The 17,556-nt window shown below is 46.5% G+C and overlaps 1 long non-coding RNA gene across 1 annotated transcript; it reads left to right on the top strand.

Moving 5' to 3' along the window:
* Positions 1-619: 619 nt before the first annotated feature.
* LOC115098492 lies at positions 620-16,291 on the top strand. Its single transcript, XR_003858533.1, has 3 exons — positions 620-699; positions 10,633-10,818; positions 15,936-16,291. It is a non-coding gene; the product is annotated as an uncharacterized LOC115098492 (long non-coding RNA).
* Positions 16,292-17,556: the final 1,265 nt, after the last annotated feature.

Raw genomic sequence — 17,556 nt, 5'->3', positions numbered from 1 at the left:
GAACCCCTCTCCCGCACTGCCTAACTGCAAAATCGCAAATAGGCTCCAGACGTTTGGCCCATGGCACCCTATCTGGGGAAAGATCAGGTCTGGGCCCGGGGCTAGGGGGCACTCCAGGCCCCAACTCTTTAAAGCACATGTAAAAAATCAAGTCTGGTATGTCCAGATAGCTTGTTTCTTTACTGGATATCTTCAAAAGATACCTGGTTAAATGACACAAGAAAAGCAAAAGGAAAAAAAAAAGAAGTGCCTTGTGGGCTTGCAGCTCAGTTCTCACCCCCCTCCCCAGTATGTCTTAACTTGCACTGCCAGGACGAGCAGCTAACCTCCCCCCCCCCCCCCAACACACACAAAATCAAAACATTTTCTGGGGACCACCCTCCTTCCGCATTTTTTTTTTCTAGACAGGCTCCCACCCACAACTTCAAGAACCCACCCCCTCATCCTCCCCTCCTCTCCCGACCCAGAAACCTTACCTACTCCGACCCTTCCAGCCTTATTCTGATAAGAGAAGCATGGAAGCATAAACTTGTTCTTCCGGTGCTGCTCTGACCGCAGCAGCACCGGAAGCGCAGGCTGTGGGTAGTTTGTGCTTCCAGCACTTCTTATCAGAACAGCGCTGGAAGCTCTGGGAAAGAGTAAAGGAAACCTCACTCCTGGCAGGAGTTTTTTTTGGATCCGGTATTCTTGAGGGTGTAGGTGGGTACAGAGCATGGATGGGGGTGGGGGAATCTGCAACCATAGAAAATATTATTTTAAGTCTTTGGTGAAAATTTGGGAGGGGGGATGGGTGGAGGCTGCTTGGCCCAGCAGGGCTAGTTAAGACATATTGGGGAAGGGGGTGGGAATCAGGACACAGGACTGCAAGATACTTTTTTTTTTTTGCTTTGCAATGTCACTTAACCAGATATCTTTGAAATATCTGGTTAAGTACCAAGTTATCCAGCCACCCAAGGCCAGATAACATCAACCTAACCGGTTACATTCAACATAGCCAGTTAGGTTTTTAAGTTGGATGAATAACTTTAGGTGAGTATGTCCATGATGTTTATCCTGCTGAATATCCAAGACAAGTTATCCAACTAACTTTAGCCAGATAACTTGTCCAGTCACTGGTTTATTGAATGTGGAGCTCATGAATGGTTTGCATGCCCTTTCCTGTTCCCTTTGGGGTGAATTTTAAGAGTTGCTCACATTAAAAGTCCCATATACACAAGTTTCTGGGCGGTGTGCGAGCGACTCTTATTTTAAAAGTGGCCCAATTATGCATGTATATGCGCATACGCAAGCAACCAAACGTGCGGGGGAAAAGGGGCAGAGTTAGGGAGTGTTGGAGGTGTCCTGGGATGGGCCAGTTATACCCGTAATTCCGTATTTTAAATCCGGCAGCTGCAGTGTGCAGTGGGCTGTTAGCCACATAAATTTACTTCTGCTCTTGAGTAGCTGTAAGTCTACAGAAATCTCTTTTTAGGCCTAAAACGACAAGGTGAGGGGTCTGAGTAAATTGGGGGGAGTGCAGGCTGAAGAACCAGAGGGTCTGGATAACGTAGAATTAGGCTTGGCAAATTGGTGGACTAAATGGTAAAACTGGGATTGTCCTTCACGCATGCATGTTTTAAAATCGGCTTATATGCACACGTTAAAGCAAACAAAGTCCTAAGGAAGATAAGTGAACTACATTTGCTTGTGTGACCACTTAAAATAAGGAGCACACATACATATGCACACAATTTAAAATTCCTGCGTGTGTCCCCGCACACTCATTTTAAAGTTCCTGGCCCTGTTCTTCTAGAGTATTTAGCTTCTTCACCTTTTCAAAGAGAGAAGCTTCTGTGGCATGACCTGTTTGCTGACCCGATACACAGCTAAGCTATCATTATGGCTGTGCTTTGTCATACCTAGTTTTGGCAGTGTGACTCTGCCTCCTCCAGAACCTTGGGATATGTGCTTTGTTGCTCCTTTTGGTGGATACCCATTTTTTTTTACCCCCTTGCACTGTTACCATTTGGCAGTTTCTGCAAATCTTTTTAAAACCTCTTGATTATCTACTTTTATACTAGAATAACCTATGCAGCAAGTATGCCATCCTGCCCTGCTTCTGCAGTGAGTATGCTATCATGTACTGCAATAATTATGCCTTTACTGCATTCATACCCCTTACATGCAGGCATATCCCTTTCCCAGAAATCCCATACCTTTTTCCACCACAAACATTCCTTGTCAAATCTTTAAAACTAATTTCCCAAAGAAACATAGAAATGATGGCAGAAAAGGACCAAACAGTTCATCCAGTCTTCCCAGCAAGCTTATGGTAGCATATAAAGTATCAGGCTTATTGGTTAAGGGCAGTAACAGCTGCATCAACAAGTTACCCCATGCTTATTTGCTTTCCCAGACCTTAAAATTTAGTGTCCTTGTTGGTTGCTGTCTTAATCTAATTCCCCTTTTCCTCTTTCCCCTCTGCCATTAAAGCAGAGAGCAATATTGGAGTTGTATCAACAATATGAAGGCTTATTGGTCAAGGGTAGTAACTACCACATAAGCAAGTTACCCCCATGCACTCACTTCTTTATTTCTATCCTCTAGCCTTTAGGGATCCACAAGGTTTATCCCATGCCCCTTTGAAATCTTTCACTGTTTCTGTCTTCACCACCTTCTCCAGAAGGGCATTCCAGGCATCCACCACCCTCTCCATGAAGAAATATTTCCTGACATTGGTTCTGAGTTGTCCTTCCTGGAGTTTCATTTTGTGTTATGAACGCTGCCCACGGGTTTCCCCGCGAGCAGGCTCACTCACTTCCGTTGCTGCTTCTTCACCCGAAGCGGCATGGACGCCGCCGTCGGGCCTGCCCACGTGACTGGAGCTGCAGACTGTGATCTCCCCTGTGGCCCAGAGGCCGCCCAGACTCATCCTCTTCACTGCGGCCGGAGCCGCAGACTTTCCTGTCTTCTTCGCGGCCCGGGACCGCCACCAACGCTGATGCCATCTTCGAGGCTGGAGGCTGCAAAAGCCTCGGTCTTTCCTGGTGGCTGGAGCCACCCTTGAGGCTTCCTGCAGCAGCTGAAGCCGCTGCCTACGTCGGGCTTGCGTCTCAGGCCAGCCACACAGGAAGTGTGCTGGCCCCACCTAGGGAGTGGACTTCCTGTACCAGCCCTATAAAAGGGCTGCCCCGTCATTCAGTCTTTGTCTTGCATCGGAGTTGCTTCACTCTGGAGGCTCCTGCCTGCCAGAGCTCCTTCAGGTCTTCCTTGTTTTCTCCATGGAGTTCTTGTTGCTTCGTCTCGTCATGCCAAGTCATGTTCATGCCTGAGGTCCCCGTCCAGGTGTCCTGGTGTTTCGTCTTGGTCTTCTGCTTCCTGATGTTCCAGGTTCCTTGATGTTCTGCCCTTTGCTGTTTCGTCAACGCTCCTGAGCCTTTTGGTCCTGTAGGCCAGTAGTCCCTTGGATGACGTCTTTCCCGAGTGGGGACTAGCCTGCAGGTGGACTGGTGTCCTGTGCTCTTGAGCCGTCATTTCCTGCCAGCCGTTGGTGGAGCTTCGGACGACATCGGTTCCGTCGTTGGAGTTCTGCTTCGACTGGACCCTTTCCTGCGCTTGTCCCGCTCCCAGCATGGTCCGTGACCAGCCTCCTCGGGGTATGTAGGGCGCACAGTGGGACAGGGTGGTCCGCAACTCAGTCCCGCGGGTGGGCTGAGTAGGGCGCCCTGAGAGACAGTGCCAATGTCCTTCCGCCCAGCCTCTCGTCTCGTCTGGATTTCGTCAGTTTCTCGTCTTGTCTTGGATGCCGTCGCATCACTCTTGGTATCATGTCTTGTTCCTGATGTCGTTGCATCGACCCTGGTCCGGGATGCTGTCGCATCGACCACTGGTCCGTGATGTCTTCGCATCAGCTTTGGTGTCAAGTCTTCGTCCGCGATGCCGTTGCATCGATCCTGCTATCATGTCTTCGTCCACGATGCCGTTGCATCGATCCTGCTGTCATGTCTTCGTCTGTGATGCCGTTGCTTCAATTCTGCTGTTATGTCTTCGTGTCAAGGCCCGTCTGCCCTCGACCTCAGGCCAGGCCTGCTGCTCCATGCTGTTCCATGCAGCAGGTCCGAAAGGGCTCGGAATGGTCGGAGGACCATACACATTCCAACATCATCTGTTGTTGGCCATGGGAGCTTGCCGGCCTAGCAGAGGGTAAGACCGTCAGCCATGGTGGGACACGCTGTCAACCCTTGGTCCGGTCCTGGATCCACCTGGGGTCAGGCTGAGGCCCAAGGGCACACTAAAACACCTGATATGCAACATTTTGTGACGCCTAGTTCTACTAATTTCTTTCAAACGGAGAAGGTTTGTTGATTGTGCATCATTAAAACCTTTCAGGTACCTTAAGGTCTATATCATATCTCCCCTGCACCTCCTCTCCTCCAGGGTATACATATTTAAGTCCTTCAACCTCTCCTAAAGTCATTTGATGGAGACCCCCCACCATTTTGGTTTACCTTCTCTGGACCACCTCCATCCTGTCTCTCTCCCTTTTGAGGTACAGTCTCCAGAACTGAACACAATACTCCAGGTGAGACCTCACCAAGGACCTGTAAAAGGGGATTATCACCTCCTTTTTCTTATTGCTTTTATTCCTGTCTCGATGCAGCCCAGCATTCTTCTGGCTTTAGCTATTACCTTGTCACATTGCTTTGCCGTCTTCAGATCGCTAGTCACTATCACCCCAAGGTCCCCCTCTTGCTCTGTGCACAGCAGCCTTTCACCCCCCATCTCATACAGCTCTTTTGGATTACCACACTCCAGATGCATGACTCTGCACTTCTTGGCATTGCGAATCCAGCACAGATGAAAACCAGCTGATAGTGCTGTGGAGGCCGAGTTGAGTTCTGGGACCGTGGATCTGGCTGGAATCACCTCAGAGCCATTGGATATTCTCAGTGGCGCAGGGAAATTGCCTGGAGGTGAAACATAGCAGCATTATGGAGAGACTTCCACTCAGTCGGAAAAGCTAGTACTTTTATCGTCTTCTGAGTTGGTAAGACCTGATACTTTTTCCTTGGAAACGATATGGGAGGCATTAAAACTTTAAACAATAATATTACAGCTCAGTTTAATTCATTGGTGCAGCATGTAAATGATATGGATATTTGCGTAAAAACGCTTGAAATTGAAAGCAAGCGTGTGAAAAAAAGTGAGATTTTTAAATCTGATTTGGATACCATTTCTGCATTACAACAAGCTCTGCGTAAAGAAAATCAATGCCTCTCCACTCGATTGGAGCAACTAGAAAACCAAATTATAAGAAAGAGTCTTCGCTTTATCAATTTTCCCAAATTGTGTGGTCCCCAAGGATATGTGGAAGAAATATTTAGTGGATATTCTGAAAATATTGGAGCAAGCTTTACCCCTGATCTGAAAGGTTTATTTATCACCTTATAAAAAAGCTTTACTGGACAAAAAGAGCATGCAGGCCTTGTGTCCGATTAATTCAGCCAGTATGAATCTCACCACAGAAATTGAGTCTTCAATGGCTGATTTGGCTACTCCAGCAATTCTTATTGGAATCGGATCAAGACTGGGTTTTAAGAATGTTCTTTCATCACCGTTTGGAATCCTTTTTAAACTTTAAAGTTTGAGTCTATCCTGATATTGCTAGATAAACTCTGAAGAAGAGGTAGCAATTTCTGTTACTGAGACCTCAAGTCCTGGAATTGGGAGCCTTTTTCATTCTTAGGTTTCCATATAAATGCCTTATTAAGTATCAAAGTATTTCCTATGTTTTTTTTCCATCCTTCTCAGTTCTCCTCCTTTCTGAGCAATGTTTCCTCCAGTGGTGGGCTCTTCTCCCATATCTGTCAGCAGAGCCTCAGAACTCCAGTCATGATCCATTCATTTGATCAATACCCCCTTAAGCTAGTAATTGCTTTATAAAGATTTATGGAAACATTTTCCTAAGGTAGTTTTAGGATCCACTCATAGGGCCGGATTTTAAATGCTCTGCACGCGCCTATTTTGCATAGGCTGCCGGCGCGCGCAGAGCCCCAGGATGCTCGTACGTCCCGGGGCTTTGTAAAAGGGGCGTGTCGGGGGCGTGTCCTAAAATGACGCGGCATTTCGGGGGCATGATGCGGCGTTGCTGGGGCGGGCCCGGGGGCGTGGTGCCGGCCCAGGGGCGTGGTTGAGGCCTCCGGACCAGCCCCAGGGTTGGGTGATGGCGCGGCAGCAGCCTGCTGGCGCGCGCAGATTTACATCTGCTTTTAGCAGGCGTAAATCGTGCAACAAAGGTAAGGGGGGGGGGTTTAGATAGGGCAAGGGGGGGTGGGTTAGGTAGGGGAAGGGAGGGCGAAGGAAAGTTCCCTCCGAGGCCGCTCTGAAATCGGAGGGAACAGGCAGCGTGCGCTGGGCTCAGCGCGCGCAGGTTGCACAAATGTGCACCCCCTTGCGCGTGCCGAACCCGGATTTTATAAGATACGCGCTCGAGCAAAATTATAAAATCTACCCCATATGTTGTGGAGCGCTAGGAGAGCGATCCCACTTCCTGAGAGATGTGTGTCCTTGGGCCACGGCTCGACCCCAGAGGAACTCCGAGGAAGTGCCGCGGGAGGCGTGGCATGCCCGAGCATGGGCTGGTCGGAAGCAGGGCTGGAGTGATGACTGGAAGACTGGCCCTCCTCCGGACCTGCATGCTTCGGAAGACCCAACAACGCAATGTTGGTCTTGTGAACAGTCCTCTGACCGTTCCCAGCCCTTTCGGACCTGCCGCAGGATACGGCACGAAGCGGCAGGCCAGATGGAGGCCAGGGCAGCGAAGACTGGAACATGGATTCAGACGAGACTCAGGAACGACGTAGACTCAGGCATAGACGTGGACTCAGGAACGAGGTGCGGGATGCATAGACGTGGACTTAGGCACAGACGTGGACTCAGGATGAGGTACTGGATGCACAGAGGTGGACTCAGGAACAGACGTGGACTCAGGACGAGGTACTGGATGCATAGAGGTGGACTCAGGAATGAGGGCTGAAGGAAGACACGGGCACTGTCCCTCAGGGCGCCCTACTCAGACCACCCGCGGGACTGAGTCGCGGACCACCCTGTCCCATGCGCGCCCTACTCAGCCCAGGAAGGCTGGTCACGGACCACGCTGAGAGCGGGAGAGCACAGGGAAGAAGCAGGTTGCTGCACTCCTGGCAGCTCAAGGCAGATACGCTGCACTCCTGGCAGCTCAAGGCAGGTTAAAGCATCAGGGTCAGGAACAAGGATTAGGACAGACCTCAGGGCTGGAACAAGGACATCTGGAACAGCAGGTAACATCAGGACTGGAACATGGGTACTGGATCAAGAAAAAGACCTTGGGACTGGAACAGCAGGCGGACATCAGGACTGGAACAGAAGGCAGACAACAGGACTGGACGAGGAGCTCTGACAGGTAATAAGAAACACAGGACCTTGCAGAAGTGCTGGAACACGGACGACTTCCTGGAGCGAAGGATCTCAGGAGTGACCAACTCCTTGCAAAGGCAAAGACAGACTGAACGCTGAGCCCTTTAGTAGAGCTGAGGTAGACAACGCCCAGGGAGGGGTCAGCAGGGGGCCACACCTGGCTGGCCCTTGAAGAGGAGCAGAGGCGCGCGCCCGCGCCCTAGGGAGCTGGAGAGAAGAGCTGGAAGCTGGTGGTGTCCTCAGCCACGTGGAAGGCCCAGGGAAGCAGTGGAGCAGCCCTGGGCTGGAGCTGGGTGAAGGCAGGTCACTGGAGCAGCTCCCAGCTGCAAGGACTGAAGCAGGAAGAAGCAGAGAGAGGTAAGGCTGGCTGCAGGCACCGGCAGGGAGAACAGAGAGCTGCAAGGACTGAAGCAGGAAGCAGGAGAAGGGCTGACTGCAGGAACGGCTCCATGCCATGAAGACAGCCCCAGGAGGAGAGGTAAGACTGCAGGCAGAGTAGAGAGCTGTAGCAGGCTGCAGGCACTGGCAGGGAAGCTTCCCTGCCAGGCAAGGACCCGGGCTGAAGCAGGCCTGTACCTGGTTTTCCCTCTTACTTTCTAGTATTAGGGTTTCTTCTTTTACAACGACTTCTCAGAAAGCAGGCTTTACCTTAACATAGGTTAGTGTGCATTTGTTCTCTCTGTGTACCTTAAGAGGGTTAGAATCCATCTCTCATGAACATAAAATAGTTTATAGTAAGCAAGCAATCAAAAAGTTTCAGTTACTGGTTTACTTTAGGCAGCAGTCTTTCCTACCAGTTCTAGAACCTTCCCTGGTTAGGCTCTCCTGTTAGGTTTCATGGCACTCATTACCCAGGCTTGCATCTCTGTGGCTTGGGTATATATTTAGCTTGGCCTTAGCTCCCTTGATGCCTTGCTTCAGGGCTCCTAAGCTTCTTCCTATGTACCTCCAAGCTGTCACACTTTTTGCTTTCTCCCAGTCTGTTTTAAACTGTAGAGCTCCCCTCTCCCCCCCCCTGTGAATCAGCAGATTTCTGTTTAAGGTGGACCCATCTAATTCCTGTTAAGGGTATCTTCCTCTACCCCTTAATCTCTTGCAGTCTTATAACTGCACATGCATAGAGAGCATATTCCCCCTTTGGTGTATATCAGTTAGCTTGGAGGATGTGATGGAAATGAATTCTCTAGGTGGAAGAACATTACTTCACTTGCAAACTCTCACGATTCTCAGTCACTTTGGATTGAGTAGTTTGGATGTTGGGTAGAAGTAAGAAAATGTATCAACCCATCAACATCAATAACAGTATGAGTAACTGAATGCTATCAGTACCATGATATTGTTCCTTGTTACTTTCTATCTAGCTCCTTTGCTGGAGTACAAGTGACTGGGACTAACTGACTTTTGAAAATTTAATTCTCACCAAAGAGCCAGTTAATTCAACTGAATATATCTTCCTCCCTGACCCAACCATTTAAGATTGATTTTCATATCTGAGTCCTCAGGATTTCTTAAAGATAGTCAAGCGTAAGAAAAAAGTCTCTTTAGGAGTTCATGTCTATTTAGAAGTCATCTTTTTGACCATTCATAACTACAACTGTTTTATTTTTATATTTCCTTTCTGAACTGAAAGAGAAACCTGCTCAAGCGATAAATCACACAGCAAATCATTCTCACTATAGACTAATTCATATTAAAGCAGTTAAATGTCCAAAGGCCTTTGCATAATCAATGTAACCTCTGAAGCAATTTCTCTTTACTTCTGGTACTTGAATGTCCTCATGTTCTAAGCAGGTTGTTTTCATTGTCCAGGGAATTATTTTCCTTTGTTTTACATAACAAATAATATTTATTTTTGTAGCATAAAGTAGACATCTTTAGAGAAGAAATAGAAGAGTTGGTTAAATTTCTTAATTTAACAGACTAGAAATTCTATTAGATTCTCATAGAAGGAGAATCTAGCATGGCTACTGCCATCTTGTGGTTATTTGAGAGAATACCTTTTCCTAGACATTCTTTGTTCTCATTGCTTAATGACTAATTCACTCACTCCTTAATTCCACTCCAATCATGCTTAGACATGGGTTTGAACTCCTCCCTTTTTACTGATTGACTATGCATCACCTCTTTGTTTCTAGTTCAGTCAGCAGAAGGCAAAGAACTAAACTCCACCTCTGACTGGAATGCATACTTTATCTCAAATTTCAGTTCAGGAGAAATTTTCTTAGATACAAGATCTCCTAGTGAAATGGTTTTTGCTAACTGGGGCAAATGGCATACCACACTGACAGATTCATAGCTCTCTACAGCCAAATCTTCTAAGCTTTGTCCAGAGACTAAACTCTGGAAGTTTGCTTTTAAAATGGAAGGGAAAATTATATTTTTGTGCCTGTGAGTCTAAAGAGGATATATTCTCAGACTCCTTACGTGCAAACCCACTGACAAGGCTGTTTTGTGCTAACAAAGAAATAGGATTCAAAGCAGACTCATTTTCTTGTTTCAAATCAATGTATTATGTTCATCTAACTCAAACTGCTTATCTTCCTTTATTTTTAACTATGTTAGGACCTGTTCATTAGCAAAGAGGGATTTCAACAGAAGTGCCGCCTCTTGTGTGAACTTAAAAAAAAAAAAAAGAAACAAACAACAATTTTTATTGAATATATATGCACAGAAAAAAAAAAGGAACAAGGCAAACAAGTTCAACCAGAACAATATAGAACCATACAACAGTAGAATATTAACTCGGTGACAATGTAAACAAAAATATTCCTTTAACAAGGTCATTAAGAGACATACAAAATCATAGAGTGGCAGTGTATGTAAGCACAGGATTCCAAATCTTAGATACAGCAAATCTTGATCAGTCTTCTCAGCTGCAAGCACCTCATATTTATGTGTGAGGCAGACAGTATTCCACCAATAAATTACACTACGCAGCGAACAGTCTTTCCAACAGCTTAAAATACAAGAAATAGTAAAATATTCAACAGAGTTCTATCGGGAGATGAGAGGGTCTTATAGAACATAAATCCTTTAAAAATAACAATAGAATAAGAGAGTGAAGTCCTAAGATCCAGTATTTTACTCAAAATCTCCCATACCTTACACCAGAAGGCTGCAAATTTACTACAGGTTTTATTCAGAAGGAATTTAATTCAAAACAAAAGTCAATGAGATCATTCTCATTTCTTTCAACAGGCACCAGAAGTTACCAGCAACTGAAGGATGTTCGGGAAACATCATATCACCAAAACTGTCATCACTGTTACCAGTTCTACTGTTGTCCAGACAGATGTCCTGATCCACAGTGAGGAACCGATTCAGTGTGAAAGATGTCTACAGATCAACTCCTTCAGGAAAGAGGTGGCAGAACTCAAAGACGAGGTAACGAGACTGAGAAGCATCCGGGAGAATGAGGACTGCATCAATGAAATGTTTATCAAGGCATCTAGGATGGAGATTCAAGCAGAGTGGAAGTGTTGTAATTATGGGTGTTTGTGGATCCTTGGGTGCTGTGGAGGTGACCACACCCATGGGGAGGAGCCCCGTGAGGAGCCACAGCACTGGGCTAGACTCGTACTACACAAACACAAGAGTTCTTTTATTAAAGAGCTTGAAGAGAACCACCAGAGGTGGCAGTAGTGAGGCAGTCTCATAGTTGCAGTCTCAGGGACTTCGGCAGAGGGAGCCCTTCTCTCCTTGATGACGTCAGGAGGTTCTGCAGCAGGTCTCCCAGCGAGGAGATACTGTGGATGAGATAGACTGAGAGTTAGAGCACTCACTAGGTGTTTGCTGCTGATATGCGATTCCACCAGGTCTGTTTGTAGAAGGTACAGGCACCGAGGCAGGGAGAGCAGGCCCTCGAGGAGTAAGTACCTGTTCCCTGTAAGGCACCTGAAATAAAGCAGAGTGCCCCCGAGGAGTGGGTACCCAGGTTAGCATATACCCCGAAGGGCAGAGAGAGAGAGAGCTTCCAGCAGCAGCACGGAAGCGGCAGAGCAGCGTAGACAAAAATGGATTTAAGTCCTTGCTAACTCGGGGAGCTAGCAAATGAGTAAAGGTAATATACCCGGATGGCGTGACATCAGCATGAGGGAATGCCCTTGAGGTTCATGCCAAGGGTGGTACAAAGACATGGGTTGCGCATGCACCCTAGTACATACCTGGGAGGAGCAATGGTGGGAGGCTGCAGCATAGCCGTTCCGGGGATGCCAGAGAGGTTGGCTTGTAGATGCGGCGGTAGCCATCTTGCCCAGGGAAGTGGGAGAAGCCGTGAATAAGGTGAGGCAAACGGGGCGAAGCCATCGAGGACCGACGGATGCAACAGGAAGGTGAAACTGGTTCAGATATGACAGCTGGACCCAAATTAGTATGACTACTAGACCCTACACCATGGCTCGGATTTCCCTTAAACTGAAGAACTGGTATGCAGGCCTAGAAGAGGAGGAGGAGATGTCATCCCATAATAGGGAGGAACCAGGACATGTAAACTTCAAAGCTGTGGGCATAGGAACCACTACACTTAGGAGGTGGAGGGTAGTGGTTTTTGGTGACCTGCTAATGAAGGGCACAGAGGAATCTATTTGCTGACCAAACATGTTGTCTTGGGAATTGTGCTGGCTGCCGGATGCCAAAATCCAAGATGTTACGGAGATATTGCTGAGATGCTGCTCATCTATGTTGGTACTAATGATACTGCAAGGTACCAGACAGATTGTATCAATAGTGACTTCATGGCTTTGGGGGATATGGTAAAACAGATAGGTCACAGGTGGTATTCTCCTCAATCCTTTCAGTTAGGCAAGAATTCCCAGGCAGGGAAGCTCACCTTCAGGAGATAAATAAATGGCTTCATAGATGGTGTCGATGTAAGCAATTTGGCTGCTTGGATCATAGAATGATATTTCAAGAATTGCTGAGCAGAGATGGGATCCACTTGTCGAAGAAGGGGCGCAGCATCTTTCAACACAGAATGGCAAACCTACTGATGATGACTTTAAACTAGAATTATCGGAGAAGGTGAACAAAATCCTAAGGTAAGTAAAACATGAAATACTCAGGTAGAAATGGGAAATATGGGGGAAAAAAAGCAAAATTTGGAAAAATATGCACACTGATGCTCATAGTAGAGAGAATAAAGTTGCAGATCTAGAGGCAGTCATGGAAGAAGCTGATTTAGATATATAGCTGTCATGGAGACCTGGTACATGGAAAACCATGAAGGGGATATAGTTATACCCAGCTACAATCTATTTAGAAAGGACCAGATAAGAAGGAAAGGAGGAAGCATGGCATTATATATAAAGAACAGTATTAAAGCAACAGCATTGCTGAGCTTACAAGGTAAGGAGGAGGCACTGTGAGTTATAGAGAATAGGACATCTATTTATACTGATGTAATATACAGATGACACAAAAAAGTCCAAAAAAACGCAAACGAAACAATAATAGAAAAAAAGGATGTTGCAAATAAACTTTAACACTTTAACTCAAAACTACTTTAAACCAATGTTATGAAACAGAGAATACCTTAATGTTTAAAAAAGAAGGACCATTATACCACCCTGCAATGCTGAAACTTAATTTCATTCAGTATTTTCACCTCTAAGGGTCATGTATAATCATCTGTCCTGAGGTTGTGAATACTTTTGTGAAAAAAATGTTATATATTTTTAAAATGCTTGTAAAAAAGTATACTTCCCTTTCAAGTTCGAACAAGCCTGACATGATATCATGTTTCGTGGTGACTGTTGCGTTCCTCCCGTGGCTCCAGCCACGGGAGGTGCTTACCTGTGCGGCCTGGAGGCCGTAGAAGCCGGGGCCTTGCCTGCTTCTTCCCAGATGCCGTGTGTCCTCGCGACCCGGCCACCATCTTGCCGGGGCTGCAGGAGCCGTGCCGGGCTTCCCCAACGTGGCAGGAGGCCACTGACATTCCTTGCTGCCTCCAGGGGACGGGGCCCTCATCCCCGGTCCTTCCTGCAGCAGGGAAGCCGCTCCTCGACCTGCCTTCGCGGCTTGAATGCCTTCGTTTCCACGATGAGGCCTGCTCTGAGGCCTAACTCCTCCTCCTGCAGAGCAACAGCAGGGACGCCACTGTCCAAGGTCCTGGACTCCCTCTTCCTGCTCTTCCTAGGGGGCAGGCCCAGGGCTCTCTTCCTTTTTTAAAGTTACAGTGCAGTTGTGGCCCTCTTGGACTCCTCCCTGGGTGTAGTCTCTTCAAGCCCTACAAAAGGGCCCCTTTGCCACTTCAAGCTGGCCTTCGCAAGGAGCTAGTCCTTCAGTAGCAAGTTCTCTTCAGGACTTCCTGTCTTCTGCTCCAGCTTGGCATCTCCTTGATGTTCCATTCCATGTTCCTGGTACCAGTTCTGTCAAGTTCCAAGTTCCATTCCGTGATGTTCCAAGTTCCAGTTCCATGATGTTCCAAGTTCTAGTTCCGTGACGTCCATGTCCAGTTTGATGTCTCGTGTGGCTCCACTATCCCGTCCCTGCGTGGTCCGCGATCAGCCCAATGGGGGTGTGTAGGGAGCCCAGTGTCCAAGTGGTCCGCGACCATCCCTGTTGGGGTGTGTAGGGAGCTCGGTGGGATTCCAGTGGTCATCGCCAAGGAACCTTCATGTTTCCGATCTTCTCAGCAGTGCAAGTCTCCGGGACCTTGTTTTAATCCTGAATCTGAATTTGAACTTAATCCTGAATCTGAACCTGAATCCCTTCTTGGTTGGAGCTCCATGCACTTGCTCATCCTTCAACATCTGAGTCCTTGTCTCATCGGATCTTCAGTTACAGTCCTCGTCCCATCGGATCTTCAGTTACAGTCCTTGTCTCATCTGATCTTCAAGTCCTCATCTCGTCTCCTGTGTCCTTCCCAGACTTGGACTTGTCTCACCGCAGGGGCACACACCACTTGTCTCGCGCTGGGGAGCGCCCCCTAGTGCTCCCTTCCAGCGCAGCGCAACAGTGACTGCCTCAGGGGTGCCCAAATCTTTCTTTATTGGTGAGGAGAAACGCTGATACTTCACTTTAAATTCAGTCTAAGGATTCTAAAACGCCGGGAAATCTCAGAATTTATAGTGAAGTATCAGCGTTTGTCCTCACGAGTAAAAAAGAATTGGCAGCCCCTGAGGCAGTCACCACGAAATGTGATATCATGTTGGGCTTGTTTGAACTTGAAAGGAAGTATACTTTTTTAAAATTATAAAAACATTTTTTCACAAAAAGATTCACAATCTCAGGACCGATAATTATACGTGACCCTTAACAGTGAAAATACTGAATGAAATTAAGATTCAGCATCGGGGGGGGGGGGGGGGGGGGGGGGTATGATTGTTACGGAACTGATAGTGGAACCAATGTAGAAAGACCACCTTACCTTGCAAGATGTTCAGGTATCCAAGAGGCAGTCCAGGTCGAGGCAGGCAGCAGACAAGAGAAAAGAGAACCAAGGCGACATAATCCAAAAGGCAGGCAGCAAGGTAAGAGGTCCAAGAGGCAGTCCGGGTTGAGGTGAGCAGTGAGCCAACAGGAATCCAGCAGAGCTCCAGCACAAGCAAGCCTGTAGCCAAGGCACTGCTGTGCTGGAGAGCTCCCTTTAAATAGAGCTTTTTCCTGCAATCTGCAGGAACTTCTGCCGGCAGCTGCCATGAAAATGGGGCGGGGTCAACCCGTGAGTCGCGCAGTGCCGCAAAGCCCCTTTCTCTTCTTTTTAGGTCTGAGCTTAAGGGGAAAACGTTGATGGAATTCCTTTAGTAAACAGGGTGTCTGTATATTATAAGCTGGCTCCCAAGTTTCTTCTCTGGTCCGTAGTTTTTCCAGGATATCAAATATTGTAATGATCCTCTACATCTTCTGGAATCCAAGATCTCTTCGACCTCGAATTGCGTATCATTCTCCACTATTGAGATGTTAGGTTTATCTCTTCTAGAAGGCCATGATAAAATTGCAGGTTTGAGCAGTGAAACATGGAAAACATTATGAATGCGTAGTGACGGTGGCAGATGAAGCTTAAACGTGACTCTATTAATCTGCTTCTCGATAGGGAAAGGACCAATGAATCTAGGTGTGAATTTTAAGGATGGCATACGTAACCGAAAATTCCGTGTGTTTAACCACACGAGATCTCCCGCTTGAAATTGAGGAGTCGCTCTCCTCTTTTTATCTGCTTGAGTCTTCATTTTATGAACATTCTTCTGCAAAAGGAGTCATGTCTCCCTCCATAACTTGGCCATGGAAGAGATGGTTTGATTAACTGCAGGACTTGTGGATGATGTAGTGATGGGCAGAGGAACTCGGGGGTGTCTTCCAAACACCACAAAAAAGGGGGTTTTCCCAGTGGCCTGAGCCACATGATTGTTATGTCACATCTCTGCCCTAAACAATAAAGATGCCCAATTGTCTTGTTGTTGATTGACATAACAACGAAGGATTGATTAGTCCGTTCGGTGAGACCACTGGTTTGTGGATGATAAGCTGATGAAAATTCAAGTTTTATCTTTAATTTCTTGCAGAGTTCCCTCCAGAATCGGGCCATGAATTGGACTCCTGTATCAGAGACAATACTAATAGGCAGACCATGAAGACGAAAAATATGTTGTAGAAATAACTTAGCTAATTCTGCGGAGGAAGGTAGACCAGGAAGAGGAATAAAGTGGGCCATTCTGGAAAATCGGTCTACCACAACCCAAATGACTGTGTTGCTTTCTGAAGGAGGGAGGTCAGTGATAAAATCAGTGGCTTTGTGAGTCCATGGTTCTTTAGGAATGTGAATGTCTTTAATATGTTAAAGTGAACTTATGGAGTGTTGTTTGTTGAATCTCCCTGTTAGATCTATTATAAGGAATGTTACTCAGTGAATCTCCTTGTAGGGATAAGTCTCTAAATGTTAGATTTTTGATAACTTGATATGGTTTCTATGAAACCTTACACATTTGTGTGTGTTATTTGTGTTTTTGTTTTTATCATTATGTATGTATATTATGTATATCGCCTAGGCCTTTTAGTGTTAGGCGATTAATAAATTTTATTAAATGAAATGAAAATGAAATGAATGGGCAGAGGCTGTAACAACCCCAAAGTTTTCTGATGAGGAGTCTTTTGTGCTGTGCAAATAGAACATGATTCCACGTACCTTTTAACATCCATTCTCCATTGGGGCCACCAATAATGTCATGAAACAAAATTCCTGGTGCGTGGAACTCCTGAATGCCCTGCTAAGTGAGAATCATTGCCCATTTGAGGACCTTCTGTCTCAGATGTTTGGGTACCACTGTCTTACCTATGGGTACCGTGAAAGTGGCAGCGAGTCTTATTTGAGCTGGGTCAATTATGTATCGAGGTGGTTCGGGCGTGTCATCAGAATTCAAACTTCTGGTGAGGGCATCTACCAGAAGATTCTTTTGTGCGGGTCGAAAGTGGAGATTAAAATTGAATCTACTGAAAAAAAGTGCCCAACAGGCCTGTCGAGGGTTCAAGTGCTGAGCTTGTGCTAGATAAACTAAATTTTATGGTCGGTGTAAACAGTAATAATATGTCTAGCTCCTTCTAATAGATGTCACCATTCTTCAAACGCTGACTTTATCGCCAAGAGTTCCCGATCTCCAATCGTATAATTCTTTTCCGCTGGAGAGAACTTTTTGAAAAAAAAAGCACATGTCAGTAACTTCCCAGAATCTGAAGGTTGTAGTACTATGGCTCCTACTCCCAAGGCAGAAGCATCTACTTCCAGGATAAAGGGTTTGGTCGGATCGGGATGTCTCAAACAGGGGTCCTTTATAAATTCCTCTTTTAAGCTTTGGAACGCATGAACGGCCTCATCTGGCCAACTGTGAATAGGAGCTCCTTTCTTAGTCAGCGTGGTGAGTGGAGCCAACAGTGTGGAAAATGCTGGAATAAATTGTCTATAATAATTGGAGAATCCCTGAAATCTTTGTAAGGCTTTCAGTCCTACTGGTTGAGGTCATTCCAAGATAGCTTTGAGTTTTTCTGGATCCATAGATAATCCTTTTCTGGAGATAATATACCCCAAAAATGGTAGTTGTTCCTTATGAAACAAGCATTTCTCTAATTTAGCATATCATTTATTTTCTCAGAAGCGTTGGAGTTCTTGCCGCATGTGATCCTGGTGTTCCT

The sequence above is a fragment of the Rhinatrema bivittatum genome, chromosome 9, assembly GCF_901001135.1.
Source record: "Rhinatrema bivittatum chromosome 9, aRhiBiv1.1, whole genome shotgun sequence".
Lineage (NCBI taxonomy): Eukaryota > Metazoa > Chordata > Amphibia > Gymnophiona > Rhinatrematidae > Rhinatrema > Rhinatrema bivittatum.
The sequence above is the reverse complement of the archived record's forward strand: the minus strand, read 5'-3'. Positions and strand labels throughout refer to the sequence as shown.